The sequence below is a fragment of the Sceloporus undulatus genome, chromosome 3, assembly GCF_019175285.1.
Source record: "Sceloporus undulatus isolate JIND9_A2432 ecotype Alabama chromosome 3, SceUnd_v1.1, whole genome shotgun sequence".
Classification (NCBI taxonomy): Eukaryota; Metazoa; Chordata; class Lepidosauria; order Squamata; family Phrynosomatidae; genus Sceloporus; species Sceloporus undulatus.
In genome coordinates, this window is record NC_056524.1 from 185128744 (window position 1) to 185150628 (window position 21885).

Genomic DNA, 21885 nt, shown 5'->3' on the forward strand with positions numbered 1-21885 from the left:
ATTTTAGATTAAGCATAGTTTAGTGGAACTATACCAAATTCAAACCACGATGAAGCACTAATAAGGGTTCAGACAGACTTCTTCTAAACTACAGTGGTGCCTCGGGTTACGAAAATAATTCGTTCCGCGGCCGCTTTCGTAACCCGAAAAGCCTTCGTAAGCCGAAAACCCATAGGCGCTAATGGGGAAAAAAGCCGCGGCTCTGCCGCGGCTCCATTTAAAATAGCGCCGGAGTTTTTTCGTAACCCGAAAAAACTTTCGTAACCCGAAACAATAAATCCCTATGGGATTTTTTCGTATCCTGAAAAATTCGTAACCTGGGTATTTCGTATCCCGAGGTACCACTGTACTTGTAGCCATGTCAGAAGGGAAGAGTGGAGGAATGGGAAAAGACTAAGCTTGTTGTCATGATACCAAATCTGAATGCAGTCGATTTCTCAGTTTTCAGCCCATATGTCTAGAAGAGGGTAGGCAAAATGTAGTTCCCAAGTCATGTTTCCCCAATCCTTTCCCCTAAAAACAGGATGAATTCTTGGCCTCCAGAAACTGTGATTCCCATTTTAAAAAGTTGACATCCCCAGTAAAGTTTAACAATTTTCTAATCCATAGACCTCTAGCCATTTATAGTTTGGTTTTGTTACTAGTGTTTTTTTGTTTTTGTTTTTTGCCGGTCCTTGCAACTTCTGGAAGCTTCCATGACCACAAAATTGGAAAAGGGTCCTTGGACTCACCAAAGTTGCTCACCCCTGATCTCTACTGTGAACACAGTATGCTCACAGTAGGAGTAGGTAAGTGTGTCCTTTTTTGGCCTGGGACACAAATTCTGATTTCAGAGAGTGGGTGCATGCCAGCTGTGGGTGAGGCTGAGGGCACAGGGCAGAGCCCAACCATAGTGGGAAGGATGAGTTTTCACCATTTTGGATACCCCCCTCCCCACTAAAGTGTGCATAGAAATAGTTAAAGATTTCCTGAGCTCAAGAAATCAGGAGATTTAAGACTTGGAAGGGCAGCTATAAAGGTACTAGACAAGATCCTGAAGTGCAAAGATATATTGTTTGATACTAAAGTTAGAACTGTCCATGACATTGTATTTCTGAGCATGATTCTAAAAATTGGACAGTGAAGAAAGCTGATAGAAAGAGAATCAGTTCACTTTAAATGTGCTGCTGGAAGAGAATTCCCTGATACCATAGGCTGCCAAATGAGACAAGTAAATGGGTCCTAGAGCAAATCAAGCCTGAATTCTCCCTAGAAGTCCTGATGACTATACTGAAACTGAGAAGATATGATTTATTAGAAGAGACAGTAATGCTTGGTAAGGTAGAAGGAAGTCAGAAAGGAGGAAGACTATTACAGGTGGATGGACTCAGTCAAGGAAGCCCTACCCCTGTGTTTGCAAGACCTGAGCATTGCTGTTGATAACAAGATGACTTCTTATAGGATTACAAAGCCAACTTGATGGCAGTTAAAAACAAAGCAGAAAAAGTCCAGGTCTATTGTAGGCATGGGTATTCAGTGGGGTGTGGGACCCTAGTGTAACAGAAACAAAGCACAGCTCACTCAGTGCAATCAATGGCTTTCTATACTGAACTAGCCAAGCAGGAGCTTATCATGGCCTCTTATCTCTGTTAATGTATTTGAGATAACCGTAGAAAAATGAATGGACAGAAAGTCCTGACAGGTTGAATCAAGCTCATGGGCTGGAAGCTTTCAATCACTGATGGACAGGATAACTGAGATGACTGTGAACTTTAATGAGCACCCAGGTGATGCATGCTATCTGTGCACTTTTTAGCACTTCTAGCCCAGTGATTATTTTATCAAGTGAATAAATCTTTAAGAGAGCTGAACCAGTAGTTCAGAGTGTGTGAGATGAGTTTTTACTTCCACAGTGATCGCACTATGGTAGACAACATTGAGAAACTAATATTATTCTGCCCTATTTCTTACATTTATAATATGGAGAGAATAATTCAGGTTTTAATTATTATTATTATTATTATTATTATTATTATTATTATTATTATTAATAAACCGCTATTCCGTGTTGATCATAGCGGTATACAGGTAAAAATTGCAATATCAAATACAAAATACAGGATAAAAATTTCAATACATAAATAAAACTTCAATAAAAACATTTCAGAATACAGATTAAAACCATACATCAAATCCAGGCCAGCTAAATGTGCTCGGTAATGCTGTACATATAGGGGGGAGTCATATATCATCAAGGAGCATCAAGGAAGGCTTGCCAAAACAGGAAGGTCTTGAGTCTCTTTTTAAAGAGATCCAGGGAGGTAGCGGAGCGGAGTTCCTCAGGAAGGGTGTTCCAGATACCAGGGGCCGAGATAGAAAAGGCCCTTTGTGAGGTTGATACATATCTCGTTATCGGGATCCTCAACAGATTCTTCCCAGACGACCTGAGTGTGTGGGGCAGACTATATGGGGAGAGGCGGTCCTCCAAATACCCTGGGCCCAAGCCATTTTGCACAGATTACTGAACTTTCCTCTGGGGCATACTGGTGACCACTGTAAAAACGAACAGTAGTATTTTAGTTGATATAATTTCTGACCTTGGGTTCTCGAATTCTGTTCTTGATTGGTTCAAATCTTATTTGTCAGGCAGATCTTTTCAGTGGCCACGGGTGGTCAGACTTCGTCCTTTGTTCCCTTATCTGTTGGAGTTCCTCAGGGCTCTGTTTTGGGTCCCCTACTGTTCTCTCTCTACACATTGTCCCTAGGAAAACGTATCAGCTCCTTTGGTTTTTCCTATCATCTGTACGCCGATGACATCCAGCTGTATCTTTCCACCCCTGACCTTTCTCCAGTGCTTGAACAGCAATTTTCATCTTGTCTCACTGCTGTCTCTCAGTGGATGCATCATCAGCATTTGAAGCTCAACATGTCTAAAACGGAGCTTCTTGTCTTTCCACCTAAGTCCTCCCTACAATACTCCTTTTCTGTTTCTGTTGACAACACCTCTATTTGACCAGTCCAGGAACCCCACAGTCTTAATTTCACTTTTGATTCCTCTCTGTCTTTCATCCTCCACTTCCAGGCCACAGCCAAATCCTGTAGATTCTTTCTTTACAACATTGCCAAAATCTGTCCATTTCCCTCAGCCTCTGCTGCCAAGACTCTGGTCCACACTCTGGTGATCTCCTGACTAGATTACAGCACCCTCCTTCTGGCAGGGCTTCCTCTCTCTCATCTTCGTCCTTTAATTTCCGTTCAGCATTCAGCGGCACGCATCATTACATCCTCTCACCACTTTGACCATGTTTTTCCTTTATTATCATCCCTTCACTGGCTCCCCTTTCCCTTCTGTATTCAGTATAAGCTTCTGTTGTCGACCTTTAAAGCCCTGCATGGGCTGGCCCCCTCTTTATTTATCTGAACTTCTTTCTCTTTACACTCCCACTTGTATCCTCTGTTCTAATAGTCAAGGTCTGCTGTCTCAGCCTAGGATTTCCACTGCTCCATCCCAGATTCGTCCCTTCTCACATGCTGCTCCTCACTCCTGGAACCTTCTTCCCCCACGAACACGGGTCATCACTTCTTTGACCACTTTTAAATCTGAGTTGAAGACTGTCCTGTTCAGGAAAGTGTTCCCAGGCACTGTGATTATCACACACAGGATTATCATACACAGGAAGTGTGATTATCTATCTGATTTTTGATTGCATAGCTGATGTTGATGTTTTTAATTGTTGCTTGCTTATTTTAACCAATTCTATTTTATATTATTACCTATTGTTTTATATGTATTTTTTAGATTGTACGCCATTGGCAAGTTTTATTTTTATTGATTTGATCATTTGTATGTACAGTGCTATGTACATTTACAGCACTTCAGAAATAAACTATAATAATAATAATAATAATAATAATAATAATAAATATGGATTGTAAATTTTAAGATTTATATTCAGAACAGAAGAGCTCTTTCCTTGACCTAAAGGGCAGAGTGTAGTTCCAAGCTCCTTTCCTTTTACTCTATTTCATTTCTTCACAGGCAGTAACTAAAGATGTTGTTTCACTTCTCAGTCCATTTGATGTTATCACCCGGTGGGGAGTTTCTAGGACATCACAATGCTGTCAGGAGGCCTCCTTGAGTAAAAGGCTGGTCACCTCTTACTCAGCTGCTACTTCATCACAGACACAAAGGCATGCTTCAGTAACATCATCCCTTGGAGTACTTGCTGTGACCTTAATGTTTAATTTGTAATAAAATAATAAAAAAGAAACAGTTGTAGGAATGGCACTGGCAGATTGTGACCCTTGTAGGAGAACTCTGTGTTGTCAGGCAGTGTAAGCCAGCTTTTATTTATACTTTAGCTTCCCCACACCGCAATTGAGGACAATTTCTTTTAAGCTGTCCAGCTACCAGTACTGTTTATCTAATGCTATATTATTTCTTTCTGGTAACTGGGCTCTTTATGGACAACTACAGACATGGTTTTGAGATCCTGGAAATCTTTGTGATGCACTGACTTGGGCAAAATGTTCAACTGCACTGGCCCATGCTGCATAACAGCTCCCTTTGAAATAATGATATAAATATGGAGGGCTGCTATGAAGAGATCTCTGGAAATGTCTGATAAAAGCTAATGAACTATATAGGGTGCAGGAGTACATCAATTTTTTTGAAAGCTGAAATTCATCCTCTATCTAGCCATCCATTCATTTAACATTTAAACATAGAACACTTTCCGAAGAAGTTCAGAGCTTTGATGTGAATGAGACAGATTGGTAAAGAAATATTTATTTATTTAGTTAGTTATTTATAAACATTTGTACAGCAGGTTAAAGTCCAATAGGTAAATACACTTAAAACATTTAAGAGCATATGCAAAAACATTTTAAAACAGACAAAAAGCTTTCTTTAAATTTTTTAGAGATATTGCAGATGCGCAATGCAGAAATAATCCAGTTTAAGACCACTTTAACTGCCCTGGTTCAGTGCTAGGGAATCCTGGAAATTGTAGTTTATTGTAGCACCAGAGCTCTCTGACAGAGGAGGCTAAATGTCTCACAAAACTACAGTTCCCAGAATTTCCAAACACTGAGCCAGGGCAGTTAAAGCAGGCTCAAACTGGATTATTTCTGCAAGGTGTTTTGGGCGATTGAGATGCATCATTGGATTATTCCTATCTAATATTTAAGGAAATTAATATTTCTAATGTAGCCAAATTAATTCATTCTGAGATTATAATGAGCTTTAAATATGGCATGAGGATCCTGGGTTCAAATCATTGCTTAGCCCTGAAACTTGCAAGCTGCAGTCCAGTGTACAGGCAGAGTTCCAGTGAGAAATTTCAAGTTGAAATTTCAAATGGATGGCTTCCTATAGGAAAAAAGGATAGCTGCCATAACTTATCAGAAGAAGGTTTTATGAAAGACCTAAAAACAGCATAGAGTTGTCTGAGGCATTGCTGGTAAATTCTTGTTTTAAGCCTTTCCACCTTGTGTGTGGAAAAACAGGAGGCCTCCTGGATCGTAATTTTTTGGGGGGAGGGGATTCAGATGTGTTTCTGGGCAGCATTGGGTACATTTCACTAGTGTAATATTGCAGTAAACCTTTTTTGAGGTAGTTATCGTACCAAATGCACATAATCACTGGGGCGATCTTTTAAATTAATAGATTTTTACATCTATAAGTGGATGAATAGTTTCCAGTCTTCCATCTCCAGATCTTGTGGGAGTACAATTCCCACAGACTGGCCAACATTTTACAGGAAAAAAATAAATTGGACAAGCATGGCCAAGCAATATCAAAGTGTGGTGAAGATTCAAAATTACACAGGCCTGCAAAACTGAAGGTCATAAAAACTTGTTAAAAAAACGTAGGCTGTTTTTTATAACAATTTTGCATTCTGAATCCAATAATGACCTCAGATTTACTCCATTGCATATTTTCTTTCACAACTTGCTTTGACGTTTCTATGTTGTAATATGTGACTGAATGAAATGATTTTGCAAAGAGTAAGAAAGGGGTTAAAGTGTTCTACAGTGGGCCCTTGGTATCTGCTAGGATTTGGTTTCAGGACCTTCTGTGAATACCAAAATCCATGGATGCTCAAAGCCTGTTGACACAGTAAAATGGTGTCCCTTATATAAAATGGCAAATGTTTGCTTTTTGGTTGTTTCTTTAAAAAAATATTTTCAAGGCATGGATGGTTGAATCCATGGATGCAGAATCTGTAGATACAGACAACCAACTGTAATAGACTTTCAAAACTTTAATAAATTGCAGATATGAAAAACAAAAATCAGCTCAAAAGCACTAAAAGAAATGGCACTGGAACATCAGTGTCTACTTTTAATCATAACTGAATAACAACTGCATTGATTAAAAAATTAAAATTGTGAAAGAACCATATGTGATATGACATTGTTGTGTTGTTTTTTTTCAAATTCAGCACTCAAAAATATATTTAAAACAGATACAGTATTGAAAAAGTGTATTCATCACAGGTCTGTGTTATTGATGAAGGAGAACACAAAAGATAGAAGATGCTGCAGCGGTTTGCTTTTGCCCATGTCTTCTGGGAAGGACAAGATTCCACCTTTTTCCCTCCTCTCCTTTCCTCCTGTGGAGTTAATGGGGTGCAAACTATTTTTGCCCTTTGAATTTATTTTTCTGTAAGTGAAGTAAACTAAGGACAGAGGGGAAAGTGGGAGGAGGAGGACGGACAAGAAACTGGGACATATTAGAAGAGCTGAAAAAATTAGGACATTTGAAGAATATGTTCTGTTAACTCCTGACAACTGGTTAAGTTGGCTGTGCTTCTGGGACCTGATATCTAACAAACTCCGGACACCTAAGTCTAATGTTTTATTTTCTTTCCTTAGTGAGGGTGCAAAACAAAATTTGAGCACTTTTGCATGGCTATTTAACAACCCGGTTCATTCTTAATTAAGAAGTTTTCACATTAAATGAAATCACCTTAGTTCGTGGGCTAAATCCTTAACCTCCTGTCATGAGGTTAATTAAAATGGGGAACTGTGCCTGGGAAGCATGTTAAAGCTCAAAGATAAATAAAAGTACTTTGTTCAATCTCTTGAAAAATTCATTATCTGTAGTTTAATCTTTCTTCATCTGGAGTGGCCCCATGATTTCATCATAGGCCCCATATTATCATTCTTTAGGAAATGTTTCTTTCCAATTATATCCTGGAAGAACAGCCTCAGTGTTGTGGTCTCTTATTAAACTAGTTTAAAGTTATTTTCAAAATATGGTCACTATTGTGATGTTGTCGCTTAAAGAGACTCTTGAACAAGCAAGGTTGTCCAAATTCACATGATTCCAATGAGAAAGAAATGTAAAAAATACAATCACATGATTTTTATAAAGACCCTTTGGACCAGCTGTGATGTAGGAGTGTATCACATGGAATGGATCCCGTGTTGAAACTGAATTTAAACTGGAAAAAACCTGCAAAAGCGGATAGATTTTCAGATGATGTCGGGGATTAAACCGAACAGAAAGTGGACAAAACCCACAAAAGCAGGTTGATTTTCACATGACGTAAAGGTTAATTAGCATTAACACGACTTTAACACGAATTGAAAGTAGACAAAACCCACTCCTTCTTACTTTCAGAAAATCTTGAAAGTAAAAAAGGAGCAGGCTTTGTTGACTTTCTGTTCAGGTTAATGTCACGTTATTGCCTATTAATCCCCACATGTCTGAAAATCAACCTGTTAATGCATTTTTCCCCAGATTTTTAAATCCCATTTCTGCCTAGGATCCGTCCCGTGTGATGAACTCCGCAGATGGAACAGATACAAATAACTGAAGAGGGGGGGAAATCACCTAACAGGAATACAGAGGAACAGACTTCACTTGTAGGGAGAAAGTCAGGAAAACTAAAGATCAGGACAAGATCAGACTAGCTAGAGAAGTTAAAGATAACAGGAATTTTTAGCTCCTTTCAGAGGAAGAACAAGGTTGCAGTAGGTAAACTGCATGGAGAAGACAATGAAATGCTAAAAAGGGGAGAGAGAAAAGGCTGAACTGCTCAATGTCTTCTCTACTATGCATTTGTCCCCCCCCCCCAAAAAAAACACCACAGTGTTTAACCTGCTGAAAACTTAAAAAAAATATATCATAGTGCTATATTTCACTGTAACTGCCTTGGTAATATCCTATGGCGTCCTGGGATTTGCAGTTTAGTGAGGGGTGTTTGAAATTCTCACTGAGATTGCTATTATGTTTTACCAAACTAAAAACCACAGGATTTAAATAGCACAGTTGAGCTAGTTCTGTGGTATGAAAGGACCCCCTGTAAAAATAGAACAAATGATACCATACTGGTATTGCAATTCAGAAAAGGTAAAGAGACAATACAGAAATATTTAGCTGCACTAATTAAATTTAGAACTACAAAGGCTGGATAAACTGCTTCCAAAGGTACTAAATAAATTTATAGATATAATCATAGAGCTTCTGTCTATAGTCTTAGGGAATTCTTAGAGAACAAGAGAGGTCTCAGCAGACTGGAGGAGAATGAATGTTATCCCCAACTTTAAAAAGATGAAAAGGGGGACGTCAGCAATTACAGACCAGTCAGCTTGATTTCAGTACTGGCAAAAGTTCTGGAACAGAAAATTAAACATTATATGACCACTTAGAAAGGAATGGTGTCAATACAGCTCCCCCCCCCTCCTTATGCAGGGGATCCGTTCCAGACCCACACACACCCACACACCCCGTGTATGGGGAAAAGCTCAAGCCCCATAGAAAATAATAGGGCACATGCTTACAGCAGCACAAGTACACGCCCCATTATTTCTTCTGGGGCTTGCCTTCCGTGTAAGCTCAAAGCCACAGAAGGAAAGCCCGCCTATAAGGAGAGCCATCTGTACTAAAACCCAGGTTGTGTTTCTGAAAAACAAGTTATGCCAAACTAATTACATATATATAATAGGAGCCTTGTTGAAAGGTGATGGAGAGAGTGAGAGAGAGGCTTTTGGCAAGGGCCATTATATATGTGTGTGTCAGAGTTACAAGCTTGGTAGAGCCAACATGGTGTGGTGTTTTTAGTGTTGGACTACAACTCTGGAGACCAGGTTTGATTCCTAGCTCAGCCGTGAAACCCTCCGGGTGAGCTTGGGCAAGATACATGCTCTCAGCCTTAGGGGAAGGCAATGGCAAAGAAATTTTCCAAGAAAACCTCATGATAGGTTTGCCTGAGGGTCACCATAAATAGGAAATGACTTAAAGGCACACAACAACAACAACAACAACATAGTTGTAATGTAGTGTATCTTTTTTCAATACGGCTTTTGACAAGGCCACTCATTATATTCTTTTAACAGGCTGTTAAATTGTGGGCTAGATAACACTGTTAGATAGATTAAGTGGTTAGTAGACTGAACCCAATGAATACTCACCGATAGTTCCACTTCATCATAAGGAGAGAAGTGACTAGTAAGATTCCAAAGGGTTCCTTTCTGCGCCTATTATTGTTTAACATCCTTATGAGTAACTTGGGTGACAGAATAGAGGACATGCTTGCCAAATTTGCACATGTCACTAAATCAGAAGGACAGAATTAGAATTCCAACTGATCTTAACACATTAGAGAGCTGGGACAAAAATAAAATAAATTTTAACAGGGAGAAATGTAAGGTCATAAATTTAAGCAAGAAAAATGAAATGCAATTATTATTATTATTATTATTATTATTATTATTAATACCCTGCCTTTCCATAAATATGATCAAGGCGGCTTACAAAAGATTAAAACATCATAGTACAAAGTTAAAAACATCACTACAAGGGAACAGGAATCAATACAATTACATATATCAGGGAAGGAGATGCGAAGGTCAAATTACAATAGTCCGAGGTCATAAACAAAGGGGCAGAGAAAAAGAATAATTATCTAAGGTGGGAATGCTAACCAAAATAAATGCGTTTTTAAATTCTTTTTAAAATAAACTAATGACGCGGAGGAGCAGAGCTCTACAGGGAGCCTGTTCCAAAGGGAGGGGGCGACGATGGCAAAAGCCCTCTGTGAGGTCCTCACAAAATGTGACTTAGGGCCCTCTAACAGTTTCGTTCCAGATGTTCTGAGTGTGCGGGGCGGATTGTATGGGGAGAGGTGGTCCTCCAAGTACCCTGGCCCCAAGCCATTTAGGGCTTTATAGGTCAATACCAACACCTTGTATTGAGCTCGGAAGCAAATAGGCAGCCAGTGAAGGTCTTTCAAGATAGGTGTTATATGGTCCGACCTGGAGCTACCAGCGACCAATCTTGCTGCCATGTTCTGCACCAGTTGCAGCTTCCGGATTTGGTACAAGGGTTGCTCCATGTAGAGCGTGTTGCAGAAATCCAATCGAGAGGTTACCAAAGCATGTACAACAGTTTCACGGTCCCTACGGTCCAGGTAGGGACGCAGCTGGCGTATCAGCCGGAGCTGATGACAAGCACTCCTGACCGTCGCATCCACCTGAGATGTCAGCTGGAGCAACAAGTCAAGGAGTACTCCCAAGCTACGCACTGAGTCCTTTAAGGGGAGCGTGACCCCATTCAGGACCGGGTGACAGATCTCGCCACCTGGAACCGGGGAACCTATCACCAGTACTTCCGTTTTCCCTGGATTCACACTGAGTTTGTTCTCCCTCATCCAGCCCATTACCGACTCCAAGCAGGCATCTAGAGGAGAGTATGGATGACAGTTGACTTGACAACAGTACACTGCTCCCTCGGGTTACGAAATTAATTTGTTCCGCGGCCGCTTTCGTAACCCGAAAAGCCTTCGTAAGCCGAATTGCCATAGGCGCTAATGGGGAAAAGCCGCGTTTCGTGCGAAAAAGCGCCGAAAAGCACCAAAAAATTTTTTCGTAACCCAAAATAAATTCGTAACCCGGAACAATTATTTCCAATGGGATTTTTTCGTATCCCGGAAATTTCGTAACCTGGGTATTTCGTATCCCGAGGTACCACTGTACATTTGAAAAGGATCTTGGCGTTTTAGTAGACCTTAAGCTAATCATGCCAACAGTGTGGTGTGGCAGCCAAAACAAAAAAGGCATATGCAGTTCTAGGCTTCATCAACAGGATATAGCATCCAGAGTGGTTAAATAATTGTTGTTAACTCTCATCAAGTCACCTTCAACTTAAAAATATTCAAGTCTTGCAGATTCAGAACTGTGGCTTCCTTGGGTCTATCCATCTTTATTGTCTTTTCTAGGGAATCATGTCTTTTCACGATCTCTCCAACGTATGACAATCTTGAATCTAATCATCTTGGCTTGTAGGGAGAGTTCAGGCTTGATTTGCTCTAGGACCCTCCCCCCCCGCTTTTTTTAACTTTTTAGCAGTGCACAGTATCTGTAGAATTCTTAGCCAGCACCACATTTCAAGTGAGTTGATTTTCTTCCTATTAGCTTTCTTTACTGTCCAGATTTCACAAGCATACATAGATAGATACATAGAAACTGGAGATATGGTGACATGAACAATCCTAACTGTAATGTTCCGTTGCACACACACATACACACCCAAAATCCACAGATGCTCAAGTCCCACCATTCTTTATGGTGGTGTGGCCACACAGCCACAACACTATTAGGGCGAATGGGACTGGGATCTCCCTTCCCTCCCTCCCTCCTTACCTGCTTCCTCAGAGGCTTCTGCCCTGGCTTGGCTTTGTGGGCAAGTCTGCCACCCAGTCAGCTGGTGCTGGGGCTGGTGCTGGGGCTGAGCCTTGAGTCTCAGAGCCCCATCCCCAGGCCTACCACCTGGGACAAAGTCTCTGGGCTCTGAGACTCTGGGCTCCAAAAGCCAAGTCCCGGCCCTGGCCCCAGCTCTTTTGGTACCCTGTTGGCTAGAAGGAACCCGTGCCAGGGCTGGGGCAAAGAGGGAAGAAGAAAGAACGTAAAGGCAGGAGGGGAGAAGGAGGAGAGGGAAGAGAGGAAGGAAGGAAGGGGAGGGACTTTCATCCCTCTTGGCAGTACGGTTGCATGTGCACTGCCATTGGGGACAATATGGGCTTGCTATCTGCGGATGCTCAAATCCACGGATGGCAAATCCATGTATTAGGAGGGGCCACTGTACCTCTTAAAAATGATGGGACTGATAAAAAGGAAAGAAAAAAAAGCCAGTCAACAAGTTAAGATTTTTCCTGAGTGCTTGAAAGTTTATTCAAAACCACTATAATAGAGGCTCTTCTATTGCTCTTCTAGAATGTATACTCCTGTTTAGTGAAATAAAATCTTAAGATGACAGTTGTTTTTGCAAACAAATCTATGTTTGATACAGGCCTATTGTGGATGATATTTCTGTTAGACTGGGAAGATGTACTGTACTTAAAAGACATTGATACATTGTAATACATTATTTACATTATGCATCTTTAGAGAAATAGACTTACAGACATTTAATATCTGAATCCCATTCCTTGTTATCTCACTTTGCAGAGTCACCAGTTTTTGGAAATTAGATAAGGCCATTGCAACCTCACTTCCAGTAAGACATCAGATTGTATTCATCAATTATTACAACTATCAAAAATAGAATTCCAATAATAGCTGGCAAAACAATTTCTAATTATTAATCACTAGGATATGGAAACAGTCATTTGCAATCAAGGGGAAATGACAGCATGATTCAGTGATGTAGCTGTAATTGCTACCTTAGAATCCCTGTGTTAGATTTGTCTCAACTTGCCATTGCTTTTCCAGAAGATTTTCTGGCATCACTGTTTTGCAGTGTATAAGTGTTGATGAATGAGAACACCTCACATACTAGGTAATGTGGGGTGGGGGGAGACAGACTTATGAAAACCATTCTGCAAAGTGCACTCTCAATTATCTAAATGGCCCAGGAACATTGAAAGCGTATGAATGAACACAAGTTCAGGTAAATGGAAGCACTGCATGGTAGGGTGAAATTGATGGGAGTGCAGAGAGTTCAAGCAATGGATTTTCAACCAAATGATCATTTGATTGAAATGTACTGCATGACTTGGGAGATGGCTGTGAAATCTTATTAGGATGTACATTTTTTTAAAAAAAACTCCCTTCTGCTACAACCAACCTTTTTTCTTCTTGTTCTGTTTCTCTCAAAGACATATTTGGTGCATGTTTGAAAAACAAGCAAGCAAACAAACAAACAAGACCCTAGACTCCATGACTTAAACATGGTTGCTTAGATAAATCCTTTGACAAGCTGTGAAGTTTCATGTAGCTGTGAAGCAAGTGCCTCTGCCTTTGAAATAGGCCAGAAAACATCAGTGCTAATTTCCATTCAAAGTCACTAGAAATCCATTGTGCTCCATTATATATTTTTCTCAGAAACTGAATATACTACACAATATTATGTTTTTGTACTACAGCTCCAAGACGCTCCAGCCAGCATGGCTACTCGCCATATTATCTTTGGGATTCTGTGATCTATGTGGGGCGGGGGGAAGCTTTCCAAGTTGTGTTTTTGCTGTATGTGAAAGACAGAAGCAGCTGAGTTACTGTCCATCATGTAGCCTTCTAGAATAGGGAACATATTCATTTGGGGAGAAAATATTATTCTGAGTAGAAACAGACCTCCTGAAACTGCTGAGACATAAGAGACATTTACAGTAATTTGGGAGTACGCCCCATTGGACACAGAAGGCCTTTTTCACATGTTAATATATTGTCCTAACAAGTTTTATATTACAAGTTTATTGCAAGTTTTTTTTTTAAAATGTTAGATTTGAGAAGTTTTCCCCAAATATTATGTATGAAAAATCCCTTTAGCTATACTAAAGATCTAACATCTGAAGTCCATATTTTGTGGTAGGAGTTTACATGCTACAGTACATAGAGTCAGACATTGAGGAAGCAATGGAGAACAGTGTATCTCAGTAGCAGCACTGCAGAAAATCACAGGGACTTCAGGGGTAGGGAAGTGAATTTGCCATTAACACCATTTTGAGGCAGCAGCATTGTAGTACAGCTGGCTCTGTTATGTTCTTATGTACCTTAACTGAGAAAGGTGAGAGGAAAGTTTGCAAGCTGTTTCCTGCCACAGACAATCCTTGGCCGATCCTTTTATTTAGAAGTCCTTTGATATTTTAATTTGTTTTTATTTATATACCGCTATTCCAAAGATCATAGCGGTGAACAGCAAGTAAGCTAATTAGCAAGTAAGCTAATTTGCCCCCAACAGTCTGGGTACTCATTTTAGCGACCTTGGAAGGATGCAAGCCTGAGTCGAGCTTGGTCCCTTTTGCTGGCCTTGAACTCGTAACCTTGTGGTTTTGAGTGAATGGCTGCAGTACAGGCATTTAACCACTGCGCCACCAGGGCTCAAGATATCTTGATTATTCCCTTCCCTTCCTTTCTCCTTTTTTCCCTCTGTGCCTTTTTTCTCCTGTTGTAAACATGTTTTTGAGATGCTGAATTATGGTTGAAATCCTGCGAGTGACATATATTCCACTGTGGATGTGGTATTACTTTCCTCCTGCTTTTTAAAAAATGCTATGAGGATTGAACATAAATTCATTTTGCTCCGCCCATATATCATACATATAAAAAACACATTGATGCATTTAATCACTCTGGTTTATATAATTTATTGTGGTAATCCCATCACAGATAAAAAATGTGACATCTGGTGCACATTTCACCCAAGGTACTCTGAGAATTTTTACAAATTTAATTTTTTTTTTTACATTTTTACAAATTTGGCTTGAAACCTTAGACACAAGTCATAGCAAATCTTCATTATTTTCATACACACCATGAGCCTGCAAATGGACTCTTAGTGTCTATATTCTAACCATTAAAATAAAAAATATGAATTGTGACATTACATTTCAAGTACATGTATTTAAAATTCTGATACTTGCCCAAGTGTGAATTTAGGCAATAAAGAAGGTATAGTATCAATATTTCCAATGAATTGGATAAATTCTAAGGAGCTTAAGGGCAGATGTATATTGCTACTATACCAGTGTCTCAATGTTTCTGTGTTCTTACTGGACAATCTCAGGTCAGAATTAAAAAAACACACAATCACTATTAAAGTACCATAAATCCATAGTACTTTGTCTTGCTGGGACTCAGGTTCGGCTTGTTTGTCTTCTTTCACAAACAATGGTTTGACTTGGATGAGTAAGCACTGAGAAACTCTGTATTGGCATGTTTTCTCCTCTTCAGCAATTCTTTCTTTCAGACCTTTGTTTCTGGCAAGTCAAATGTTGCCATTTTGTCCAAAGGACAAACTGTGGTATGTACATGCCTGCAAACCAGATTTGAACCTGGTATGGAATCCTGGATTGAAAACAAATACAATCTAGCCAATGTGGATTCTTTAGGAAATGATACTTTGCCACAAATGAGGCAAGAAGTGGAAGATGGGAATTATTCTATGAAAAAGAAAGAGGAGGCTGCATGAATCCAAAGTGCTTAAAAATGAATCTGTCTAATGCTAAACCATAGTTCGTTGTTGTATCTCCATAACCTCTGCATTGCCATTGTTTCTCTTAAGCAGATTGTGACGTTTCAGTCTTATGAACCTAGACAGATCTCTCAAAAAGAGTATTCTGGCAATTCACTTCTCCTTTCCTCCAACTGGAGTAGTTATATTTTCTGGAGCCCCTTCTGCAATCCTTAAATTCGATTTTGGCCATCTTGTCCACGACATTCAACAAAGACCCTAAAATCCATTTATAAGTCCAGCTTCTTCCTCCAGTACTAATTCAATGACATTTTCCCAATGTAACGTTCCACAGTACAGATCTTCCTTTTCAAAGCTGCAGGGATGCAGTTAGCAAAGAGCTTTTGTAAATTTAAAACAGTAGTGAGTGAAGCAGTTTCTTTGTCAATGACACACCAGAAATAAGATATATATATTTTTTGTCTCCATGTGTTGATTCACTTTACTATCTGAGTAGAGTTATTGTTATGCAGATCACCATGAATTCAATGTCACAGATGTCCAATTCATTTGAAATGCCTCTCTAGGTGTTGAAGATAATACTTGAGGATAACATTGCTGGTGACACTGTTGTCAAAACTGTTCAGGGAATAAAACCTTGATTGGATGAGATGCTTAATCAAAGCAACCAGGACCTCGTGTAACTGTTCTGAATCGTAAGCTTATGTACAATCACAGCAAAGAGAGATATTTCTTCATGCTGATGAGGATAAATAGAACTATAAAGAATAAATCTATTTTATCACTAAGACTACCATTTTTCTGCAGAATTTGTTTTTGGATTTTAGTTGGGATAGGATAAACTGCAATAGACTGCAGTACTATTGCTAGTGCTAGTGGAGCTATCCTTTATGCTGATATAGTGCACTTTTTATTTGCACAGGAACAAGAAGGAAGGGAAAGGGAAGGCAGCAGCATAACAACAGCCAGGAGCTCATGACAACTAGGATTCTTGGTGCTATCAGCTCCATGGATTATCCTCCCTGATGACTTTAGACATGTCCCTACACTATTCCCTGCACTGAACAGCTCTTTTCAGAAAAGTCTTTCTTAAGACAAGCTCTATACTTTATTAATATACTTGTTTTTATTGCAGTTTTCGGTGTTTGATTATTTTGACCTTTTGTACATAGCTATAAAATCTCTGACCTGGAACAGTGTTTACGTTCTGCAAATATATAAAAAATAAAATAGGACATTTCTCATAATATTCAACTAAATCTACCTTCCTGCAAGAAGCCTATTGGATCTAGACTAGACATCTGGGGCAGTAGAGAACAACTCTGTGCCCTAACCTGTATGAAAGTCTTTTAGGTCATGTCCTTCTCCTTCCCTTTCTTCTCTCTAAACTAAGCATGCAGTTCCTTCTGCTTTTCTTGTCAGAATTTGTTTTCCATACTCCTAGTCATCTTTGTTGCTTACTTCTGCACCTAATCCAGTTTCTCTATTTCCTCTTCTTAAAATATGGCATGTAGTAGAGTTACTACTAATACAGGTAGTCCTTTTTTAAAGCTCATCCAACATTTTTCCATGTTCATACCACAAAACATTTGATGTCTTGGAAAAGGAGAAAGATATTTATCGATGGATTATTGTCCTCTTCCACACATTCTGATCTTTCCAACCAAATACGGCATTTTCAGGGCTGTGGTGGTATATCCTGGCTACAACTATGAAATATGAGTCCAGAAGTCTCCGGTTCAAATACGGCTTCAGGTTATCCCAAGGCCTCCATTTATATTGTGTGATTCATTCTTCCTCTCATGCTACTCTTTTCTTGTAACAGTCCAATGTGGGGCAGCACCAGACTGCTTAATTTTCTGGCAGAGAAGCTTTGCAAAGGTTCAACACTCCCAAAGGGAAAAGGAACAGAGACTGCTGCTTTCATCTGTCTGCCCTCCTCTTTTGACCTTTGTGCTTCTTTTGTTAATTCTGCCTCCCCCATCTTTTCCTTTTGGCCTGTTTAGATTTAAACTGCATGATCTTTGTTGTTGTTGACATTCTGGGCTTTCCCCCTGCTAAACAAATGCCAAGTGCTTTAGAACCATTTTTTAAAATTGGGCTTTTTAAGTAGGGTGTGCTAAGCACAGAGGCTTGCTGGATTCAAGCTCAAGAAGGCTTCTGTAAGAAGCTATTCTTCAAAGTAAGCCCCACTGAATTCAGCCACACTGTGGCTGGCATCTGATTGGTTACTCCCACCTAGAGTAGACTCATTCAGTCAATTATTGAATGGCGAGTCAAGATCCCAGTGGTTCTAGTTTGGACTAACAGCAAGATTTAGGATATGCTATTCAATGTCATTAGGATTGCATACCCCTCAACATTTTACAGATGAAAACTGAGATAAATATGGCAAAACAACATCAGAGTGTGTTCAAAAAAGTGCGGGCTGACAAAAAAAGGGGGGGGGGAGTTATTAATCTGGGAAAACACACAAAATGACTATTTTAAGAAGAGAAGCCTTGGAATTTATGTACTGCATTTAGGAAGAGCAAGATCCCATCCCTTCTTCCTGCTGAATTAACTGAGTGCAAACTACTTCTACATTTTGAACTCAGTTTGCAACAATAGTAGTAAGCCAAGGACAAAGGGATGAAGGGGAAACAGGAAAGAGAAACCCAGGCAATGTAAAAGCAGCTGACAAAGTGGGACAGCAGAGAATCAACCCAAAGCTGTCCCCAGCAAACTGACACAGTTGGACGGTATGAGACTGGGCTGTAGGAGTTGCATGGGAAGCAGGGAGACTATGCTAGGTTAAACTTTTCCTCTCACCTAGCCATTGCCACATGGAATATGCTACCCTCGGTTGGACTTGGTTATCCACATGCTGGGCCTACATTCCTGGCAGAAGTTCACCACACGAAAAGTTCTCATACAACCCAGAGCAGCCATAGGAAGAAGAGGTGCTTTAAAACCAAGAGTGGACTTTGCGGCTGTGCTGAGCTATCGTGTTGAGAAAAATCACATTTGGTACAATAAAAATTCCTTGTAATTGGACTGAGTATCCATCATTTTCAAGTGCAACATATGTAGCCTAACAGAAAGGAGGACTGATATATTTGCAAAAGAAGCAGGAAAGATAGCTTGGCTTAGCATAGCTCAAGTAATTATATCCCAGTATTTGATACTGCTCATGGTTACTGCCCAGAATACAAAATGGTTGCTTTTTCAATTCCTGTGCTCTGATTGTATAGTTGGAGTGAGATAGCTCAGGACATGTTATCCAATTATTAGACAACCTTTAATCTCAGTGAGGTTCTTACTTTATTGCATTAATCCAGACTCTCAAGTATTATTAAATGTCTGGAAAGAAAATGTCCTTTTAAGAGAAGCAACTTTTAGTAAACAGAAGATTGCATTTCACCAAAAAATCAAAATCATAAGGTCAATGTTGTTACCAAAAGGGTAAGCTTTACCAACATTTAATTAAAACACATTTTTAAAAAATAACCACATATTTTGTTCATCCTGCATAAGACATTGTGGCATCCCACTGGAAAAATGGTCAGTCACTGTGAGATTCTTTGCATTTTGAGACTTTATTCTTATTTTATTTTATCATTTATAGTCTGCCTTTCTCCCAATAATGGGAATCAAGGTGCTAAACAACATATTTAAAACAATACAGATTAAAAACTATGCAAAACATTGATAAAGATATAAAAATGTTATTTAAAAAGTGATTAAAATTTGTTGTGAAAATTTTGTTTATAGAAAACATTGCGGAAAAACAATTTATTCACAGAAAACTATATTTTGCACAAAATGCGGGGAGTGGTGTGCAAAACGGGTATGCAATATATGTGTTGTGTGCTAAAACAAAACACAAAATGAATTTTGTATAAAGGTACAAATTTTGTATACATTTTCCAAAAAGATTCAATACAACACCATAATAATAATCAGATAGAAAAGCTCACTAATCTTGTGCAGCACTGTTAATGCTGAACTATGTACTTCTGACAAAGACTTGATTCCACCTACCAGTAATGCTTTCTACATATATCTCTATACGTACTTAACCATTAAGGTTTCCACCAGATAGTATAACAATCCTGTGCGATTGATCTCTAGCATGAACAATCTGATTAAGCAAAGGAAAAATGCCTAGGAAAAATGGAGCAAGGCAACAAGTGGATGATGAAAATAGCCATTGTATAAATATATATAGGCTGATGATTCATTGTTAGGAGCATGGACTTTTAATGTGGTTTGACAGATTAATGCCTTAGGTTGAATTCTGTCTGAAGAAAACCATCAACTGATTCCCTGACACCTACCTTTTCCTCATCATGCTTCCCACATTTCTGGATCCTTTTATGACTGCTTTCTATTATGACCAATTTCACTTTTCAAATTATGCTAAGTAATATCACATGGTAATTATATTGAGGCCAATTGGGCTCAGAAACCATAACATAAATGATGGAAGGATAAAATGACTGGGGATGGGGCACCTATTGTTTCATATCTGCTTTCTTCATTGCAGGCATAAAGCCACACCTAGTGCTGGGCCAAGATCCCATACAGTGGCAGTAAAGTGAAAGTTGTGCTTGTGTAGTTGTATAAGATTTAGTAGAGAAAGAGGGAAATAGTATGTGGGTGACTTAGTAGACTATATTGGCATCAGTATACTCAGCTGACAATTGACCAGCTTGCTGGCTTTTCCTGTAGGAAGGCAAGCGTCTTCACATTAGCTTCTCTCAGAAAAGGAGGTCTGAGATGTCTTCTCACATGAGTGAGGAGAACAGGCAGCCTGTCATACAACCAAAGGTAATGCAAGTATTGTGCCCCATGATCTAGGCCTCAACAGCAGCATTCCTTAAAGGAAATGGGGATAAGTCACTGGGGATAATCTATGTATTGAATATAGGACTTGAACAGACAAGCCAAAATAAAGCTGCTTCAGGTCATTTTGAAGGTATGCTGTTTAAATGACAGACACAAGAGGCCAGAAGATGTGCCAAAGCTGCGCTCCAGTCCATAGGACTGGAGTGTGCCTTTGGCACGGCTTCTGGCCTCTTAGGACACAAGCATGATTTAAACAGCACATTTCCAAAGTGGCCCGAAGCAGCTTTATTTTGGCCTTTCTGTTCGGGTCCCTTAAATGCAGTGAAATGTATTGGTCTATGTAGCCCAGTTCTGTCTGGTCTCAAAGTATCTCTCCAATGTCTCCAGAAGAAGTCTAACTGAGGATCAAACCAGCACTTGCAAATATTACTCTGTTGAACCAAACTTTGTTGAACCGTAATTCACAGAACACCCCACAAGTTGTCATGGCAAACAATGGCAAGTATTTATGCTGGCTAGGACATTCTGGGAGGTACACTCCAAAAAGCAACTGTTCCAGTCTCTTGTCTGAAGTATACAAAGTATGTGTTTTACTAGACTGTAATGGTTGGCCCAGAATTGACTGATGAATTGGTAGGGGAGGGGTATTCAATGTCACTTCCAGTATTCTCAAGAAGGAGCACTTTATAATACTTTGATATATAGTCCTGTTGCTTCAGTGTTGGTTCTAGATAATGAAAAAAGTGAACTATGATGAGCAATATCTTCCATTGGATCAAACTCTGCTGATTTAGGAACATACAATATTTTGAACTACAGAAAGCTCTTCATCTTGGAGAGAGAAATTGAGCGAGATAGAGATAGACTATAGTGGGTTTTTGTTATTGCTCATGTTTTGAAAGTATAATTGAGAAAGACATTCTGTTCTTTCTTTCCTGATATTAGCAGTTTTATCCTGCTTCTTTCAACAAGTCATTTAGGTTCTGATGTTTTAAATTCTGCATGTTGCTTCAGTAGCCGGCAACGAAGCCTTGATAATAATGAGATCATTTCACTAACAATAACTTCATTATCATGCCAGCTGCTTCTATTTTATGGACTCTCCCCCTTCTCTCTAAATGTGTCCCATTTTATTGGTCTTTTTTCATTCCAAAGAGTGTATTTGTAATGAAATGTTATTTGAAATGCAGTAATTTAGTTGCACAGAATGTCCAACTCTGGCCCAATGATAATGGGAGCAGGGTATCTGGAGATGTAAAGAGATATCATGCAGAGCACCATCCATTTTCATTATTTGTAATTTGCAAATAATTTACTCATAAATTTACTCATAAATAGCCTTCTTGAACAATCTCTATTCTTAAGAGAATGCAGAATGTAAATAGGTTCACATTACGCAAATGTTGCGCCCAGATGGTATCAATAATATAGGGCAGTGATCAGCAATGCTGACCATTTAAGTAAGCTGCTGCCAAACATAAATGGACACATAATAAAAATGTATATGGAAGAAGGTGCAGCCCTCTCTGGCATCTTCACCAGATCACTAGAAAAACACTGCCCTTTTCTAACTGGCAGAACCTCATTGCGCCATCAGACAACAAATTAATAGAGCCCAGCATGTTGCATCAAAGGTACACTGTGGCAACATATTTCAC

At 39.4% G+C, this 21885-nt stretch overlaps 1 protein-coding gene across 2 annotated transcripts in view; it reads left to right on the forward strand.

Annotated features, from left to right (window-relative positions):
- The window catches only part of STK32C (serine/threonine kinase 32C), a 249608-nt gene that overhangs the window by 183825 nt on the left and 43898 nt on the right, over positions 1-21885 (forward strand). The window contains exon 1 of one of the 2 annotated variants that reach the window (XM_042460812.1): positions 702-788. The exons of the other annotated variant lie outside the window; for it this stretch is intronic. The gene's annotated coding sequence lies outside the window, so the exon portion shown is untranslated. Of the gene's footprint in view, positions 1-701; positions 789-21885 lie in introns of those variants that run through there. 2 annotated transcript variants of the gene reach the window in all.